A 21788-nucleotide genomic window follows, 5' to 3' on the forward strand; every position below is an offset into this window, starting at 1 on the left:
TTGCCGATTTGTACTTCCCAAGCGCTTAGTACAGCGCTCTGCACACAGTAAGCGCTCAATAAATACGATTGAATGAATGACTGAATGAAAGGAGACGATAACGGAGTTGGTAGATATGTTCCCTGCCCGAAAGAAGCTGACAGTCTACAAGAGACAAGATGTTAATATGAATAAATTATGCCACGCAACTTATAGAAATGTACAAAACCACTGTGGGGCGAATTCCAAATGCCCGAAGACCACACGTAATAATAATAATAATAATAATAATAATAATAATAGCATTTATTAAGCGCTTCCTATGTGCAAAGCACCGTTCTAAGCACTGGGGAGGTTACAAGGCGATCAGGTTGCCCCACGGGGGGCTCCCAGTCTTCATCCCCATTTTCCAGATGAGGGAACTGAGGCCCAGAGAGGTGAAGTGACTCGCCCAAAGTCACCCGGCTGACGATTGGTGGAGTCGGGATTTGAACCCATGACCTCCTGCTTCTCTGGAGCTTGTACATATTTACTATTTTATTTATTAATTTTGCTAATCATGTCCATTTAGCTTTAATTCTGTCTGTTCTGACGACTCACCTGTCCACATGTTTTGTTTTGTTGTCTGTCTCCCCCTTCTAGACCGCGAGCCCGCTGTCGGGTAGGGCCCGTCTCTAGATGTTGCCGATTTGTACTTCCCAAGCGCTTAGTACAGCGCTCTGCACACAGTAAGCGCTCAATAAATACGATTGAATGAATGACTGAATGAAAGGAGACAGTAACGGAGTTGGTAGATATGTTCCCTGCCCGAAAGAAGCTGACAGTCTACAAGAGACAAGATGTTAATATGAATAAATTATGCCACGCAACTTATAGAAATGTACAAAACCACTGTGGGGCGAATTCCAAATGCCCAAAGACCACACGTAATAATAATAATGATAATAATAATAATAATAATAATAATAATGGCATTTATTAAGCGCTTACTATGTGCAAAGCACCGTTCTAAGCTCTGGGGAGGTTACAAGGCAATCAGGTTGTCCCACGGGGGGCTCCCAGTCTTCATCCCCATTTTCCAGATGAGGGAACTGAGGCCCAGAGAAGTGAAGTGACTCGCCCAAAGTCACCCAGCTGACGATTGGCGGAGCCGGGATTTGAACCCACGACCTCCGACCCCAAAGCCCGGGCTCTTTCCACTGAGCCGCGCTGCTTCTCAGCACTCGGAAAGTCCAGGTCGGCCGCAAAGAGAGACAATCCCTGCCCTCACCGGGCTCGCAGTCGAGAAGGGGGGAGACCGACGGCGAGACGAGTAAATCGATAGCATCAGTATAAATAAATAGAATTATAGATGTACACGCTTGTCCGAACAAGTTAAAGAGGCATTAATAAAAATAAATAGAATTATAGGTGTGTAGTCACATCAGAACAAGTGAAAGAGGCATTAATTCATTCAGTCAGTCATATCGAGCGCTTAATAAATAGGATTATAGGTAGACACATCAGAACGAGTGAAAGAGGCATTAATTCATTCATTCAGTAGTATTGAGCGCTTAATAAATTGAATTATAAGAATAGACACATCAGAACGAGTGAAAGAGGCATGAATTCATTCATTCAGTCGTATTGAGCACTTAATAGATAGCATTATAGGTGAATAGACACATCAGAACAAGTGAAAGAGGCATTAATTCACTCACTCAGTCGTATTGAGCACTTAGTAAATAGATTATAGGTGAATAGACACATCAGAATGAGTGAAAGAGGCATAAATTCATTCATTCAGTCATATTGAGCACTTAAATAGAATTATAGGTGAATAGACACATCAGAACGAGTGAAAGAGGCATTAATTCACTCATTCAGTCGTATTGAGCGCTTAATAAATAGAATTATAGGTGAATAGACACATCAGAACAAGTGAAAGAGGCATTAATTCATTCATTCAGTCGTATTGAGCGCTTAATAGATAGAAATACAGGTGAATAGACACATCAGAACAAGTGAAAGAGGCAGTCATTCATTCAGTCGTATTGAGCGCTTAATAAATAGAATTATAGGTGAATAGACACATCAGAACAAGTGAAAGAGGCATTAATTCACTCATTCAGTCGTATTGGACGCTTAATAAATAGAATTATAGGTGAATAGACACATCAGAACAAGTGAAAGAGGCATTCATTCATTCATTCAGTCGTATTGAGCACTTAATAGAAATACAGGTGAATAGACACATCAGAACAAGTGAGAGTCATTCATTCATTCAGTCGTATTGAGCGCTTAATAAATAGAAATATAGGTGAATAGACATCAGAACAAGTGAAAGAGGCATTAATTCACTCATTCAGTCGTATTGAGCGCTTAATAAATAGAATTATAGGTGAATAGACACATCAGAACAAGTGAAAGAGGCATTAATTCATTCATTCAGTTGTATTGAGCGCGTAATAGATAGAAATACAGGTGAATAGACACATCAGAACAAGTGAGAGTCATTCATTCATTCAGTCGTATTGAGCGCTTAATAAATAGAATTATAGGTGAATAGACACGTCGGAACAAGTGAAAGAGGCAATCATTCATTGTCGTATTGAGCGCTTAATAAATAGAATTATAGGTGAACAGACACATCAGAACAAGTGAAAGAGACATTCATTCACTCATTCAGTAGTATTGAGCGCTTAATAAATAGCATTATAGGTGAATAGACATGTCAGAACAATTGAAAGAGGCATTAATTCATTCATTGTCGTATTTATTGAGCGCTTAATAAATAGAATTATAGACACATCAGAACAAGTGAAAGAGGCATTAATTCATTGTCGTGAGCCCCACGGGGGACGACCTGATCACCTTCTATCTACCCCAGCGCTTGGCACATAGTAAGCGCTTAACAAACACCATAATTATTTTTATTTGTGCCTCAGTGACCTCATCTGTAAAATGGGGTTGAAGACTGTGAGCCCCATGGGGGACAGCCTGATGACCTTCTATCTACCCCGGCGCTTGGCACGTAGTAACTGCTTAACAAACACCATAATTATGATTATTTGTGCCTCAGTGACCTCATCTGTAAATGGGGTTGAAGACTGTGAGCCCCACGGGGGACAACCTGATCACCTTCTATCTACCCCGGCACTTGGCACGTAGTAAGCGCTTCACAAATACCGTAATTATGATTATTTGTGCCTCGGTGACCTCATCTGTAAAATGGGGTTGAAGGCTGTGAGCCCCCCGGGGGACAACCTGATCACATAGTAAGCGCTTAACAAATACCGTAATTATGATTATTTGTGCCTCGGTGACCTCATCTGTAAAATGGGGATGAAGACTGTGAGCCCCACGGGGGACAACCTGATCGCCTTGTATCTTCCCCAGCGTTTAGAACAGTGCTTGGCACATAGTAAGCGCTTAACAAATACCACCGTCATCATCGGTCTCCATTCCTGGTGGAAAATCAGAATCATCATCATTCATTCATTCAATCGTATTTATTGAGCGCTTACTGTGTGCAGAGCACTGTACTAAGCGCTTGGGAAGTCCAAGCTGGCAACATATAGAGACGGTCCCTACCCAACAGTGGGTTCACAGTCTAGAAGGGGGAGACGTTCATTCATTCAATCGTACTTATTCATCATCATCATGAATTGTATTTATTGAGCGCTTACTGTGTGCAGAGCACTGTACTAAGCGCTTGGGAAGTACAAATTGGCAACATATAGAGACGGTCCCTACCCAACAGTGTGCTCACAGTCTGAAAAGGGGAGACAAAACCAAACATACTAACAAAATAAAATAAATAGAATAGATATGTACAAGTAAAATAAATAAATAAATAGGGTAATAAATGTGTACAAACATATATCCATATATACAGGTGCTGTGGGGAAGGGAAGGAGGTAAGATGGGGGGATGGAGAGGGGGATGAGGGGGAGAGGAAGGAAGGCAGGCAGCAGAGCACTGTACTAAGCGCTTGGGAAGTCCAAGTCGGCAACATCTAGAGACGGTCCCTACCCGACAGTGGGCTCACAGTCTAGAAGGGGGAGACAGAGAACGAAACCAAACATATTAACAAAATAAAATCAATAGAATAAATATGTACAAATAAATTAGAGTAATAAATATGTACAAATATATACAGACATATATACATATGTATCATCATCATCCGTCTCTGTTCATGGTGGAAAGTCAGAATCATCATCATCATCATCAGTCTCTGTTCATGGTGGAAAATCAGAATCATCATCATCATCAGTCTCCGTTCATGATGGAAAGTCAGAATCATCATCATCATCATCAGTCTCTGTTCATGGTGGAAAGTCAGAATCATCATCATCATCATTATCAGTCTCCGTTCATGGTGGAAAGTCAGAATCATCATCATCATCATCAGTCTCCGTTCATGGTGGAAAATCATCATCATCATCGTCATCAGTCTCCGTTCATGGTGGAAAGTCAGAATCATCATCATCATCATCAGTGTGCGTTCATGGTGGAAAGTCAGAATCATCATCATCATCAGTCTCCGTTCATGGTGGAAAGTCAGAATCATCATCATCATCATCAGTCTCCGTTCATGGTGGAAAGTCAGAATCATCATCATCATCAGTCTCCGTTCATGGTGGAAAATCAGAATCATCATCATCATCATCAGTCTCCGTTCATGGTGGTGTGGCTCAGTGGGAAGAGCCCGGGCTTTGGAGTCAGAGGTCATGGGTTCAAATGCCGGATCCGCCACACGTCTGCTGTGTGACCTTGAGCAAGTCACTTAACTTCTCTGAGCCTCAGTGACCTCATCTGTAAAAGGAGGATTAAGACTGCGAGTCCCACGTGGGACAACCTGATCACCTTGTATCCCCCCCAGCGCTTAGAACAGTGCTTTGCACGTAGTAAGCGCTTACCAAATGCCATCATTATTATTTTTATTATTATCATCAGTCTCCGTTCACGGTGGCAAGTCAGAATCATCATCATCATCAGTCCCCGTTCATGGTGGAAAATCAGATTTTTCTAAAATCTGGAGGGGGACTAGCCAGGGATCCTCCTGTTCTGCCCACCGATTTCGCCCTTCCCGCGCCTGATTTTAATCCCTCCATCAGCGAGGCACAAACTTTTCCCATTTTCCCGACACTTAGGGCCAGACGCAGGGAAACATCTGTGCGGGGCCGAGGCGCACATCTGGAACGCGTCACTGGACTTTTATGACAAATGTGCGGCGCGCCGGCCGGCCGTCTGGAACGAGTGCCGCACGGGCCGGGGGGACTCTCACTTCTGGCTGCCGTGGAAGGAACTTGGATAATAATAATCCTAATAAAAATAATAATAATAATAGAAGAAGACACGGTGGGTAGGGACCGTCTCTCTATGTTGCCAACTCGTACTCCCCGAGCGCTTGGTCCAGTGCTGTGCACGCAGTGAGCGCTCAATAAATAGGATGGAATGAAGGAAAGACCAATAATCATAATTGGGGTACTTGTTAAGCGTTTGCTAGAGAAGCGGCGGGGCTCAGTGGAAAGAGTCGGGGGTCAGAGGTCGCGGGTTCCCATCGCGGCTCCGCCGCTTGTCGGCTGGGTGACCTTGGGCGAGTCGCTTCCCTTCTCTGGGCCTCGGTGACCTCACCTGGAAATGGGGATGAAGACTGGGAGCCCCACGGGGGACAACCGGATCATCTTGTAACCTCCCCAGTGCTTAGAACAGTGCTTGGCACATAGTAAGAGCTTAATCAATGCCATTATTATTATTATTATATGGTTCAGTGGAGAGAGCCCGGGCTTGGGAGTCAAAGGTCATGGGTTCAAATCCCAGCTCTGCCCATTGTCAGCTGTGTGACTTTGGGTGAGTCATTTCACTTCACTGGGCCTCAGTGACCTCGTCTGGAAAATGGGGATAAGACTGGGAGCCCCCGGGGGACAACCCGATCACCTTGTAACCTCCCCAGCGCTTAGAACGGTGCTTTGCACAGAGTAAGCGCTTAATAAATGCCATCTTTATTATATGGCCCAGTGGGAAGAGCCCGGGCTTGGGAGTCAGAGGTCATGGGTTCAAATCCCGGCTCCGTCCGTTGTCAGCTGTGTGACCTTGGGTGAGTCACTTCACTTCTCTGGGCTTCAGTTCCCTCATCTGGAAAATGGGGATGAAGACTGGGAGCCCCCCAGGGGGACAACTGGATCACCTTGTGACCACCCCAGCGCTTAGAATGGTGCTTTGCACATAGTAAGTGCCTAATATGTGCCATCATTATTATATGGCCCAGTGGAAAGAGCCCGGGCTTGGGAGTCAGATGTCATGGGTTCAAATCCCGGCTCTGCCCATTGTCAGCTGTGTGATCTCGGGCAAGTCACTTCACTTCTCTGGGCCTCAGTTCCCTCATCTGGAAAATGAGGATGGAGACTGGGAGCCCCCCCGGGGGACAACCGGATCACCTTGCGACCACCCCAGCGCTTAGAACGGTGCTTTGCACACAGTAAGCGCTTAATAAATGCCATTATCATCATCATTATTATTCTCTGGGCCTCAGTGACCTCATCTGGAAAATGGGGATGAAGACTTTGAGCCCCCCGGGGGACAACCGGATCACCTCGTGACCTCCCCAGCGCTTAGAACAGTGCGTGGCACATAGTAAGCGCTTAATAAATGCCATCATCATCATCATCTCGACCCCGCGGGGCGCCTGGGCACGACCGCTCGGCCCATTTATTTTATTTCGTTAATATGTTTCGTTTTGTCGTCCGTCTCCCCCTTCTAGACCGTGAGCCCGCTGTTGGGTAGGGACCGTCTCTAGGTGTACTTCCCAAGCGCTTAGTCCAGTGCTCTGCACGCATTAAGCGCTCAATAAATACGATCGAGCGAACGGTCCGGGAGACCCGATGGCTTTCGCGTGGTTTGCGCGCCGACAGCGAGATTAGCTGGGCTCCAGTCGGCACGGATTTCACGACGACGCTAACCTCTTGTTGAACCTGAGCGCGCTGGGATGAAATGTAAGCAAATAGGTGACTCTCCCGTTCGTTCCCAGTCTCTCCCGAGCCGGCACGTGTCCTCTGGAAGATCCCGGCCCCCCCGCTCGGATAGCGTTTCCGTGCCGGAGGGGAATGTCAATCAGTCAATCAATCAATTGTATTTATTGAGCGCTTACTGTGTGCAGAGCACTGGACTAAGCGCTTGGGAAGTCCAAGTCGGCAACATCGAGAGACGGTCCCTACCCGACAGCGGGCTCACAGTCTAGAAGAGGATTCATTCATTCATTCAATCGTATTTATTGAGCGCTCACTGTGTGCAGAGCACTGGACGAAGCGCGTGGGGAGTCCAAGTTGGCAACATAGAGAGACGGTCCCTACCCAACAGCGGGCTCACAGTCAAGAAGGGGGAGACAGAGAACAAAACCAAACATATTAACAAAATAAAATAAATAGAATAGATATGTGCAAGTAAAATAAATAAATAGTTAGAGTAATAAATATGTCCAAACATATATACGTATATACAGGATATATATATGTCCTCCAACGGTGGGTTTAAAGCAGGTCTCGTTTCTCCTACAGGAGGGGGGCCTCCTCCGGCTCAATCAATCAGTCAATCAATCAATCGTATTTATTGAGCGCTTACTGTGTGCAGAGCACTGTACTAAGCACTTGGGAAGTCCAAGTTGGCAACAAATAGAGACGGTCCCTACCCAACAGCGGGCTCACAGTCTAGAAGGGGATTCATTCATTCATTCATTCATTCATTCAATCGTATTTATTGAGCGCTTACTGTGTGCAGAGCACTGGACTAAGCACGTGGGGAGTCCAAGTTGGCAACATCTAGAGCCGGTCCCTACCCAACAGCGGGCTCACAGTCAAGAAGGGGGAGACGGAGAACAAAACCAAACATATTAACAAAATAAAATAAGTAGAATAGATATGTGCAAGTAAAATAAATAAATAGAGTAATAAATCTGTACAAACATATATACATATATACAGGATATATATATGTCCTCCAACGGTGGGTTTAAAGCGGGTCTCGTTTCTCCTACAGGAGGGCGGCCTCCTCCGGCTCAGTCAATCAATCAATCGTATTTATTGAGCGCTTACTGTGTGCAGAGCACTGGACTAAGCGCTTGGGAAGTTCAAGTTGGCAACACATAGAGACGGTCCCTACCCAACAGCGGGCTCACAGTCTAGAAGGGGGAGACAGAGAACAAAACAAAACATATTAACAAAATCAAATAAATAGAATAGATATGTACAAGTAAAATAAACAGAGTAATAAATACGTGCAAACACATATACAGGTGTTAAGCGCTTACTGAGCGCCAAGCACCATGCTAAGCGCTGGAACCTCGAGCCGGAATCGAACCAGCGACCCGAGGATCGTATGGCCGGAGGGTTGGAGCGGCTCCCGACCCAAAGACCCGCAGACACCGGGATCTGGGTTGTCCCCACATGGGACAAACTGATTACCTTGTATCCCCCCAGCGCTTAGAACAGTGCTTTGCACATAGTAAGCGCTTAATAAATGCCATCATCATTATTATTATTATTATTATTATTACAAGTCGGCAACGTATAGAGACGGGGCCTCCCCGACGCCGGGCTCCCGGTCTAGAAGCAGCCACGGTTTGGAGAAGCGGCGTGGCTCAGTGGAAAGAGCCCGGGCTTTGGAGTCAGAGGTCGTGGGTTCGAATCCCGGCTCCGCCACATGTCTGCTGTGTGACCTCGGGCAAGTCACTTCACTTCTCGGAGCCTCGGTTCCCTTATCTGTAAAATGGGGATGATGACTGTGAGCCCCACAGGGGACAACCCGATCACCTTGTATCCTCCCCAGCGTTTAGAACGGTGCTTTGCACATGGTAAGTGCTTAACAAATGCCATTTTTATTATTGTTATTAGAAAGGGGAAGCAGCATGGCTCAGTGGAAAGAGCCCGGGCTTCGGAGTCAGAGGTCACGGGTTCAAATCATCATCATCATCATCATCATCTGGACTGTGAGCCCACTGTCGGGTAGGGACCGTCTCTAGATGTTGCCAACTTGGACTTCCCAAGTGCTCTGCACACAGTAAGCGCTCAATAAATACGACTGATTGATTGGAGACCGAGCCTGGCGGCCGCGGCCGAGCGCGTCTTCCAAAACGGATCGTCGCGTTCCGCGCGACTGGGACGGCGGGAGGCGGGAAATCTGGTGTTTCCCGGCGGCCCCGGCGGCTAATCCGGGATCTGTTTGGTCTGTGAATGGGATTACTACGGTGGGTTTATTGAACCCACGCCAGAAGAGGCGTTAAATAAACTGTTGACGCTAAGCGGCCGGCCCCGCCGTCCAAACGCGGACTCCTCTCGGGGTTTTAACCCAAATAAACTCTGTTACCCTTTCGGCCCTCGCGGGGTCTGGGCCGTCGGGTGAACGTAAAACAAATTCACCGCCCCCGGTTCTGGGGCTCCTTGCAGTCAATCAATCAATCAGTCGTATTTATTGAGCGCTTACTGTGCGCAGGGCACCGGACTAGGCGCTTGGGAAGGACAAGTTGGCAACACATAGAGACGGTCCCGACCCGACAGCGGGCCCGGGATCGGAAATCTAACCGTCACGGCCCGCGGGGGCTGGAATCCTAAATTACGAAGCCTGGATTTGGGTTGGGGATGAGTCTGGGACAGGGCCCTTTATAATAATAATGATAATGGCATTTATTAAGCGTTTACTATGTTCAAAGCACTGTTCTAAGCGCTGGGGAGTTTACAAGGTGATCAGGTTGTCCCATGGGGGGCTCACAGTCTTAATCCCCATTTGACAGATGAAGTAACTGAGGCCCAGAGAAGTGAAGTGACTTGCCCAAAGTCACCCAGCTGACAAGCGGCGGAGCTGGAATTTGAACCCGTGACCTCTGACTCCAAAGCCCGGGCTCTTTCCACTGAGCCATGCTGCTTCCCCTTTCTAATAATAATAATGATAATGGTATTTGTTAAGCGCTTACTATGTACAAAGCACCGTTCTAAGCGCTGGGGGGGATACAGTGTGATCAGGTTGTCCCGCGGGGGGCTCACAATCATTAATAAATGCCATCATCATATAATAATAATAATAATGATGGTATTTGTTAAGCGCTTACTATGTGCAAAGCACTGTTCTAAGCGCCGGGGGAGGTTACAAGGTGATCAGGTTGTCCCCTGGGGGGGGCTCACAGTTTTAATCCCCATTTTCCAGATGAAGGAACTGAGGCCCAGAGAAGTGAAGTGACTTGCCCAAAGTCACCCAGCTGGCAGTTGGCGGAGCTGGGATTTGAACCCCTGACCTCTGACTCCAAAGCCCGGGCTCTTTCCGCTGAGCCACGCTGCTCATCCCCATTTTACAGATGAGGGAACCGAGGCTCTGAGAAGTGAAGTGACTTGCCCGAGGTCACGCAGCAGACATGTGGCGGAGCCGGAATTCGAACCCACGACCTCTGACTCCAAAGCCCGGCCTCTTTCCACTGAGCCACGCCGCTTCTCCAAACCGTGGCTGCTTCTAGACCGGGAGCCCGGCATCGGGGAGGCCCCGTCTCTATACGTTGCCGACTTGTAATAATAATAATAATAATAATAATAATGATGGCATTTATTAAGCGCTTACTATGTGCAAAGCACTGTTCTAAGCGCTGGGGAGGATACAAAGTGATTAGGTTGTCCCGCGTGGGGCTCACAGTCTTCATCCTCATTTTACAGATGAGGGAACTGAGGCACAGAGAAGTCAAGTAACTTGCCCAAAGTCACACAGCTGACAAGTGGCGGAGGCGGGATTTGAACCCATGACCTCGGACTCCAAAGCCCGGGCTCTTTCCACTGAGCCAAGCTTCTTCTCTGTACTTTTCAAGCGCTCAGTACAGCGCTCTGCACACAGAAAGCGCTCAATAAATACGATCGAATGGATTAGCAGACACGTTCCCTGCCCGTAATGAGCTTCGGGGGAAGAGCGGACTTGGGGATGTGTGTTCTGATAAGCGCTTAGTACAGTGCTCTGCACACAGGAAGCGCTCAATAAATACGATTGAATGAATGAGTGAATGAATAAATACGACTGAGTGAATGAATGAATAAACACCATGATTGTTATTTTTAATAGAGGGAAGCCTTGCCATTGGCCGTACGCATCAGTGGAAAGAGCCTGGGCTTTGGAGTCCGAGGTCATGGGTTCAAATTCTGGCTCCGCCAACTGCCAGCTGTGCGACTTTGGGCAAGTCACTTCACTTCCCTGGGCCTCGGTGACCTCATCTGGAAAAGGGGGGTGAAGACTGGGAACCCCCGTGGGACCCTCCCCAGCGCTTAGAACAGTGCTTTGCTCATAGTAAGCGCTTAATAAATGCCATTATTATTAATAATGACATTCATTCACTCAGTCGTATTTATTAGAACAGTGCTGTGCACATAGTAAGCGCTTAATAAATGACACTCATTCATTCACTCAGTCGTATTTATTAGATTAGAATAGTGCTGTGCACATAGTAAGCGCTTGATAAATGCCATTGTCATTATTATTATTACTATTATTTATTGAGCGCTTACGGAGTCTGCTATATCTAGAAACAGACACATTCCCTGCCCACAGCGAGCATACGGTCTGGGGCGGAGATTGACGTGAATATAAATAAATAAATGACAGATATTCATTCAACCGTATTTATTGACTTCTAGCCTGGGAGCCCGTCGTTGTGGGGGACCGTCTCTAAATGCCGCCGACTTATACCTCCCCAGCGCTTAGCACAGTGCTTTGCTCATAGTAAGCACTTAATAAACGCCGTCATTATCATTATTATTATTATTATTATTGTTAATGACACTCATTCATTCACTCAGTCGTATTTATTAGAACAGTGCTGTACACGTAGTAAGCGCTTGATAAATGCCATCATTATTATTCTTATTTATTGAGCGCTTACTCTGGGTGGAGCACCGTGCTAAGCGCTCGGGAGAGTCCGCGACATCTAGAAACAGACACATTCCCTGCCCGCAGCGAGCGTACGGTCTGGGAGGGGGGGAGACTGACGTGAATATAAATCAATAAATGACATATTCACTAAGTCGTATTTATTGACTTCTAGACTGGGAGCCCGTCATGGGGGGGACGACCGTCTCTAGATGCCGCCGACTTGTACCTCCCAAGCGCTTAGTACAGTGCTTTGCTCATAGTAAGCGCTTAATAAATGCCGTCATTATTATTATTATTATTAATGACATTCATTCACTCAGTCATATTTATTAGAACAGTGCTGTGCACATAGTAAGTGCTTGATAAATGCCATCATTATTATTATTATTTATTGAGCGCTTACTGTGGGTGGAGCACTGTGCTAAGCGCTCAGGAGAGTCCGCGACATCTAGCAACAGACACATTCCCTGCCCGCAGCAAGCGTACGGTCTGGGGGGAGAGACTGATGTGAATATAAATAAATAAATGACAGATATTCACTAAGTCATATTTATTGAATTCTAGCCTGGGAGCCCGTCAGCTGCGGGTGGGGGGACCGTCTCCAAATGCCTCTGACTTGTACCTCCCAAGCGCTTAGAACAGTGCTTTGCTCATAGTAAGCGCTTAATAAATGCCGTCATTATCATTATCATTATTATTATTATTAATGACATTCATTCACTGTCGTATTTACTAGAACAGTCCTGTGCACATAGTAAGCGCTTGATAAAAGGCATCATTATTATTATTATTTATTGAGCGCTTACTCTGGGTGAAGCACCATGCTAAACGCTCGGGGGAGTCCGCTACATCTAGAAACAGACACATTTCCTGCCCGCAGCGAGCGTACGGTCTGTGGGGGGAGAGACTGACGTGAATATAAATCAATAAATGACATATTCACTGTCGTATTTATTGACTTATTGACTTCTAGACTGGGAGCCCATTGTGTGTGTGGGGGGGGACTGTCTCTAGATACCGCCGACTTGTACCTCCCAAGCGCTTAGTACAGTGCTTTGCTCATAGCAAGCACTTAATAAATGCCGTCATTATCATTATTATTATTATTAATGACATTCATTCACTCAGTCGTATTTATTAGAACAGTGCTGTGCACATAGTAAGTGCTTGATAAATGCCATCATTATTATTATTACTTATTGAGCGCTTACTCTGGGTGGAGCACCGTGCTAAGCGCTCGGGGGAGTCCGCGACATCTAGAAACAGACACATTCCCTGCCTGCAGCAAGCGTACGGTCTAGGGGGGGAGACTGACGTGAATATAAATCAATAAATGACATATTCACTGTCGTATTTATTGACTTATTGACTTCTAGACTGGGAGCCTGTCTGTCGGAGGGGGGACCGTCTCTAGATGCTGCCGACTTGTACCTCCCAAGCGCTTAGTACAGTGCTTTGCTCATAGCAAGCACATAATAAATGCCGTCATTATCATTATTATTATTATTAATGACATTCATTCACTCAGTCGTATTTATTAGAACAGTGCTGTGCACATAATAAGTGCTTGATAAATGCCATCATTATTATTATTACTTATTGAGCGCTTACTCTGGGTGGAGCACCATGCTAAGCGCTCGGGAGAGTCTGCTACATCTAGAAACAGACACATTCCCTGCCCGCAGCGAGCGTACGGTCTGGGAGGGGGGAGACTGACGTGAATATAAATCAATAAATGACATATTCACTAAGTCGTATTTATTGACTTACTGACTTCTAGACTGGGAACCTGTCTGTCGGAGGGGGGACCGTCTCTAGATGCCGCTGACTTGTACCTCTCAAGCGCTTAGTACAGTGCTTTGCTCATAGTAAGCGCTTAATAAATGCCATCATTATCATTATTATTATTAATGACACTCATTCATTCACTCAGTCGTATTAGAACAGTGCTGTGCACGTAGTAAGCGCTTGATAAAAGCCATCATTATTATTATGATTATTACTTATTGAGCGCTTACTCTGGGTGAAGCACCGTGCTAAGCGCTCGGGAGAGTCCGCTACATCTAGAAGCAGACACATTCCCTGCCCGCAGCGAGCGTACGGTCAAGGGGGGGAGACTGACGTGACTATAAATAAATAAATGACAGATATTCATTCAGTCGTATTTACTGACTTCTGTTCATTCCTTCAATCGTATTTATTGAGCGCTTGCTGTGTGGAGAGCACTGTACTAAGCGCTTGGACAACATCTAGAGACGGTCCCTACCCAACAGCGGGCTCACAGTCTCGAAGGGGGAGACGGCGAACAAAACCTATTAACAAAATCAAATAAATAGAATAAGTATGCACAAATCCAGACCTCCTCCTCTCCCGCCGTCCAAAACGGTCCCATTCCCCGCTCCTTCGGCCCCGCCAGCTTCCCGGCTCCGCGGCCGTGAATAGGAGACGTGCGAGGTCTCCCGTTTTCGGCCGGCGCGATCCGATCCTCCGCTCTCCCCCGGGGGCGGACATCGGAGCATCCCACCCGGAACGCCGCCCGTCTTCCGTAAAATCAATCCAGTGAGCATCTCCCTTCCGAACGATTCCTTACGGCCCCTCTGGCCTGGCCTTCTGGGCTTGGAAGGTCGCGATCAGCAAGGACCCTGGCCGAGGTCATTTTTTTTCCTGTGTTTACACCGCTAATTTTATCACCACTTAGAAGAGGCTCAGTGTATTATTTATACACTTAACCCTGCTAGGTGGTCGAGTTAAAACAGGATTTCCCGGGCCCGGGACAGGTGCAGGCCAGCCGGACCGCTCCACGGAGGCGCTTCCCGGGAATTCTCCACCTTTTCCACCAGTGGCTCCGGGTGGATCCAATGTATATACATAAATGCAATCTATATGTATATATGTTTGCACGTCTTTATTACTCTATTTTACTTGTACATATCTATTCTATTTCAATCAATCAATCAGTCAGTCGTATTTATTGAGCGCTTACTGTGTGCAGAGCACTGGACTAAGCGCTTGGGAAGTCCAAGTTGGCAACATCTAGAGACGGTCCGTACCCAACAGTGGGCTCACAGTCTAGAAGGGGGAGACGGAGAAGAAAACCAAACATACTAATAAAATCAATCAATCAATCAATCAATCGTATTTATTGAGCGCTTACTGTGTGCAGAGCACTGGACTAAGCGCTTGGGAAGTCCAAGTTGGCAACATCTAGAGACGGTCCCTACCCAGCAGTGGGCTCACAGTCTAGAAGGGGGAGACAGAGAACAAAACCAAACATACTAATAAAATCAATCAATCAATCAATCATATTTATTGAGCGCTTACTGTGTGCAGAGCACTGGACTAAGCGCTTGGGAAGTCCAAGTTGGCAACATCTAGAGACGGTCCCTACCCAGCAGCGGGCTCACAGTCTAGAAGGGGGAGACAGAGAACAAAACCAAACATACTAACAAAATAAAATAAATAGAATAGATAGGTACAAGCAAAATAAATAAATAAATAAATAAATAAATACATACATAGAGTAATAAATAAATAGAGTAATAAATAAATAAATAGAGTAATGAATCAATAGAATAGATATGTACAAGTAAGATAAATAGAGTAATAAATATGTACAAACATATATACATATATACAGGTATTTATTTTGTTTTGTTAATATGTTTTGTTTTGTTGTCTGTCTCCCCCTTCTAGACTGTGAGCCCGCTGTTGGGTAGGGACCGTCTCTAGATGTTGCCAACTTGGACTTCCCAAGCGCTTAGTACAGTGCTCTGCACACAGTAAGCGCTCAATAAATATGATTGATTGATCCCCACGGAGAAGCTGTGAGGACAGTCTTCTAGACTGTGAGCCTGCTGTTGGGTAGGGACCGTCTCTAGATGTTGCCAACTTGGACTTCCCAAGCGCTTAGTACAGTGCTTGGCGCACAGGAAGCGCTCAATAAATACGATTGAATGAATGAATGAGAAGTGAAGGATTCTGGGAGCGCAGTTTCGCAGGGATGGAGGATTTTTCCATCATCAGCCGACCGGTGGTGTTCACCGAGTGCTTACTTTTTTTTTTTTAATGGCATTTATTAAGTGCTTACTATGTGCAAAGCACTGTTCTAAGCGCTGGGGAGGTTACAAGGTGATCGGGTTGTGCCATGGGGGGCTCACAGTCTTAATCCCCATTTTCCAGATGAGGGAACTGAGGCCCAGAGAAGTGAAGTGACTTGCCCAAAGTCACACAGCTGATAAGTGGCTTACTACATGCGGAACACTGTGCTGAGCGCTCGGGAGAATACGGCCGAGTTGGGAGACACGATCCCTGCCCCGAAGGAGGGTGCCATCTCCCGGGGGGAGACCGTAGATTTGATAGGGAAGCAGCGGAAAGAGCCCGGGCTTGGGAGTCGGAGGTCGTGGGTTCAAATCCCGGCCCCGCCACTTGTCAGCTGGGTGACTTTGGGCGAGTCGCTTCATTTCTCCAGGCCTCAGTGACCTCACCCGGAAAATGGGGATGAAGACCGGGAGCCCAACGGGGGCCAACCCCATCACCTCGTATCTCCCCCAGCGCTTAGCACCACGCTTGGCACATAGTAAGCGCTTAATAAGTCTGCGTCTCGCCCTCTCGACTGTGAGCTCGCTGTGGGCAGGGATTGTCCGTCTTTACCGCCATATTCTACTTTCCCAGGTGCTCAGTACGGCGCTCCACACACCACGCTTGGCACATAGTAAGCGCTTAGTAAGTCTGCGTCTTGCCCTCTCGACTGTGAGCTCGCTGTGGGCAGGGATTGTCCGTCTTTACTGCCGTATCGTACTTTCCCAGGCGCTCAGTACGGCGCTCCGCACACCACGCTTGGCGCATAGTAAGCGCTTAATAAGTCTGCGTCTCGCCCTCTCGACTGTGAGCTCGCTGAGGGCAGGGATTGTCCATCTTTACCGCCATATCGTACTTTCCCAGGCGCTCAGTACGGCGCTCCGCACACGGTAAGCGCCCAATAAGTACCGTAAAGATGATGATTATTCTCTGCGTCTTGGTTTCCTCTTCTCGTTCAACCGCTTGGACTAAGCGCTCGGGAGCGTTCGCTACAACGACAAGCAGACCCGTTCCCCGCCGTTCAATAAACACGATTGAATTGAAATTATTATTATTATTATTATTAGCTTCTCCAGATCGGAATCCGTTGGGAGCGCCCGCGTATCCGTGTCCCTGGGCCGCTCGTGTTCGGAGTCTGCGGACGGGACGAGGCCCTGTGGCTCCGGGCCGATGGACGGGAGAGAGACGTTAATGTAAAATAAATAAATGCCAGATATAGACGGTAAGAAGAAGACATTAATGTCAAATAATAAATAAATAATAATAATAAGTAATAATAAAATAATTATAAAATTAAAAAATAATAATAAATAAATAATAAAATAATTAATAAACAGACATCGACGTTGAGAGCCGATGGATGGGAGAGAGACGTTAATGTCAAATAAATAACTACCAGATACAGACGTTAAGAAGAAGACGTTAATGTCAAATAATATATAATAAGTAAATAATAATAATAAATAATAAAATAATTATAAAATTAAAAAATAATAAATAAAGAAATAAATAATAAAATAAATAAACAGACAGCGACGTTGAGAGCCGATGGATGGGAGAGAGACGTTAATGTAAAATAAATAAATGCCAGATATAGACGGTAAGAAGAAGACATTAATGTCAAATAATAATAAATAAATAGTAATAAAATAATTATAAAATTAAAAATAATAAATAAATAAATAAATAATAAGATAATAAATAAACAGACATCGACGTTGAGAGCCGATGGATGGGAGAGAGACGTTAGTGTAAAATAAATAAATACCAGATGTAGACGGTAAGAAGAAGACGTTAATGTCAAATAATATATAATAAGTAAATAATAATAATAAATAATAAAATAATTATAAAATTAAAAAATAATAAATAAATAAATAAATAATAAAATAAATAAACAGACATCGACGTTGAGAGCCGATGGATGGGAGAGAGACGTTAATGTAAAATAAATAAATGCCAGATATAGACGGTAAGAAGAAGACATTAACGTCAAATAATAAATAATAAGTACATAATAATAATAAATAATAATAAAATAATGAAAAAATAAAAAATAATAAATAAATAATAAAATAATAAAATAAATAAACAGACATCGACGTTGAGAGCCGATGGATGGGAGAGAGACGTTAATGTAAAATAAATAAATACCAGATATAGACGGTAAGAAGAAGACATTAATGTCAAATAATAAATAATGAGTACATAATAATAATAAATAATAATAAAAATTATAAAATTAAAAAAGAATAAATAACTAATAAAATAATAAACAGACATCGACGTGGAGAGCGTCAGCCCCAGGTGGGACAGGGCCGGTTTCCAACCCGATTAACTTGTATCCGTCCCCGCACGTGAAACGGCGCCTGGCACGTAGTGAGCGCCTCTCAAGCACCCCGCTCGTCGCCCTGTGGATGCTGTGCTTTCTGTAAAATGGGAATTAAATGCTCCTTCTCCCTCCCTCTTAGATCGTGAGCCCCGAGTGGGGCGGAGGCGAAGACTCAGCCCGTTCCACGTCCCCCGGCACGTAATTCGGCGGTCGGCCTGAGGTAAGAGCCTAGCAGCCGCCGCGCTTTCTAGGCCGATGATTTTATCATTATTTATTCATCCGTTCAATCGTATTTGTTGAGCGCTGTGCAGAGCACTGTGCTGAGCGCCTGGGAGGTGCGGGTCGGTAGCACATAGAGACGGTCTCTGCCCAACGCCCAACTTAGGGAAGCAGCGTGGCTCGGTGGAAAGAGCCCGGGCTTTGGAGTCAGAGGTCATGGGTTCGAATCCCGGCTCCGCCACTTGTCGGCTGTGTGACTTTGGGCAAGTCACTTCACTTCTCTGGGCCTTAGTTACCTCATCGGGAAAATGGGGATTAAGACCGTGAGCCCCGCGTGGGTCAACCGGATCACCTTGTAACCTCCCCAGCGCTTAGAACAGTGCTTTGCACACAGGAAGCGCTTAATAAACGTCATTATATAAAAAAGAAAACTGTACCAGGCGCTTTGGAGAGTATAGTACAGCAGAATGAGCCAACACGTTCCCTGCCCATAATAAGCTGACAGTCTAGAGGGGAATCATGTCAAATTACTCTATCGTATTGTGCTTTTTCAAGCTCTTAGTGTAGGGCTCTACTCATGGTATTATTATTTATTTATTACCAAGTGGCATCAATTTGTTTCCGATTCATTGGCTACTGTGTGGATGTATTTTCTCCAGAACGTCCTGTCTTCTGCAACGATCTGCAACCTTTCTAATGGTTCTTCTGCCATCATTGTTCTGGTCTCCCTTCATCTAGACTAATCATTGCCTATTAATTTATTATATTATATTTATTATTAATAATTAATGCCAATAACTTAGTCCGGTGCTCTGAATGCGTGAAGCGCACAGTAAGTACGATCGAATGAATGAATGAATGAATGAGTGAATGTTGCCGAATTGGACTTCCCAAGCGCTCAGCCCAGTGCTCCGCACACGCAGGAAGCGCTCAAGAAATACCGCAAGGGGGTTCACGGTCTAAAAGTAAGCCCGGTGTGGGCAGGGATCGTCTCTCTCGGTTGCCGAATTGGACTTCCCAAGCGCTTAGTCCGGTGCTCTGCATGTGAGAGACGCTCAGTAAGTACGATCGAATGAGTGAATGAGTGAATATTGCCGAATTGGACTTCCCAAGCGCTCAGCCCAGTGCTCCGCACATGCAGGAATCGCTCAAGAAATACTGCAAGGGGGTTCACAGTAAGTACCATCGAATGAATGAATGAGTGAATATTGCCGAATTGGACTTCCCAAGCGCCCAGCCCGGTGCTCCGCACACGCAGGAAGCGCTCAAGAAATACTGCAAGGGGGTTCACAGTAAGTACCATCGAATGAATGAGTGAATATTGCCGAATTGGACTTCCCAAGCGCTCAGCCCGGCGCTCCGCACACGCAGGAAGCGCTCAAGAAATACTACAAGGGAGTTCACAGTAAGTACCATCGAATGAATGAATGAGTGAATATTGCCGAATTGGACTTCCCAAGCGCCCAGCCCAGTGCTCCGCACACGCAGGAAGCGCTCAAGAAATACTGCAAGGGGGTTCACGGTCTAAAAGTAAGCCCGGTGTGGGCAGGGATCGTCTCTCTCGGTTGCCGAATTGGACTTCCCAAGCGCTTAGTCCGGTGCTCTGCATGCAGGAAGCGCTCAGTACGTACCATCGAATGAATGAATGAATGAATGAGTGAATACTGCCGAATTGGACTTCCCAAGCGCTCAGCCCAGTGCTCCGCACACGCAGGAAGCGCTCAAGAAATACTGCAAGGGGTTTCGCAGTCTAAAAGTAAGCCCGGTGTGGGCAGGGATTGTCTCTCTCGGTTGCCGAATTGGACTTCCCAAGCGCTTAGTCCGGTGCTCTGCGCACGGAGGCGCGCAGTACGTACCATCGAATGAATGAATGAGTGAATATTGCCGAATTGGACTTCTCAAGCGCTCAGCCCAGTGCTCCGCACACGCAGGAAGCGCTCAAGAAATACTGCAAGGGGGTTCACAGTAAGTACCATCGAATGAATGAATGAGTGAATATTGCCGAATTGGACTTCCCAAGCGCCCAGCCCAGTGCTCCGCACACGCAGGAAGCGCTCAAGAAATACTGCAAGGGGGTTCACGGTCTAAAAGTAAGCCCGGTGTGGGCAGGGATCGTCTCTCTCGGTTGCCGAATTGGACTTCCCAAGCGCTTAGTCCGGTGCTCTGCACGCAGGAAGCGCTCAGTACGTACCATCGAATGAATGAATGAATGAATGAGTGAATACTGCCGAATTGGACTTCCCAAGCGCTCAGCCCAGTGCTCCGCACACGCAGGAAGCGCTCAAGAAATACTGCAAGGGGTTTCGCAGTCTAAAAGTAAGCCCGGTGTGGGCAGGGATCGTCTCTCTTGGTTGCTGAGTTGGATTTCCCAAGCGCCTAGTCCGGTGCTCTGCACGCGGGAGGCGTGCAGTAAGTACGATCGAATGAATGAATGAGTGAATATTGCCGAATTGGACTTCCCAAGCGCCCAGCCCAGTGCTCCGCACACGCAGGAAGCGCTCAAGAAATACCGCAAGGGGGTTCACAGTCTAAAAGTAAGCCCGGTGTGGGCAGGGATCGTCTCTCTCGGTTGCCGAATTGGACTTCCCAAGCGCTTAGTCCGGTACTCTGCACGTGGGAGGCGCTCAGTAAGTACGATCGAATGAATGAATGAGTGAATATTGCTGAATTGGACTTCCCAAGCGCTCAGCCCAGTGCTCCACACACGCAGGAAGCGCTCAAGAAATACTGCAAGGGGGTTCACAGTCTAAAAGTAAGCCCGGTGTGGGCAGGGATCGTCTCTCTCGGTTGCCGAATTGGACTTCCCAAGCGCTTAGTCCGGTGCTCTGCACGCGGGAGGCGCTCAGTAAGTACGATCGAATGAATGAATGAGTGAATATTGCCGAATTGGACTTCCCTAGCGCTCAGCCCAGTGCTCCGCACACGCAGGAAGCACTCAAGAAATACTGCAAGGGGGTTCACAGTAAGTACCATCGAATGAATGAATGAGTGAATATTGCCGAATTGGACTTCCCAAGCGCCCAGCCCAGTGCTCCGCACACGCAGGAAGCGCTCAAGAAATACTGCAAGGGGGTTCACAGTAAGTACCATCGAATGAATGAATGAGTGAATATTGCCGAATTGGACTTCCCAAGCGCTCAGCCCGGCGCTCCGCACACGCAGGAAGCGCTCAAGAAATACTAGAAGGGAGTTCACAGTAAGTACCATCGAATGAATGAATGAGTGAATATTGCCGAATTGGACTTCCCAAGCGCCCAGCCCAGTGCTCTGTACACGCAGGAAGCGCTCAAGAAATACTGCAAGG

The sequence above is a fragment of the Tachyglossus aculeatus genome, unplaced genomic scaffold (assembly GCF_015852505.1).
Source record: "Tachyglossus aculeatus isolate mTacAcu1 unplaced genomic scaffold, mTacAcu1.pri scaffold_1_arrow_ctg1, whole genome shotgun sequence".
Classification (NCBI taxonomy): domain Eukaryota; kingdom Metazoa; phylum Chordata; class Mammalia; order Monotremata; family Tachyglossidae; genus Tachyglossus; species Tachyglossus aculeatus.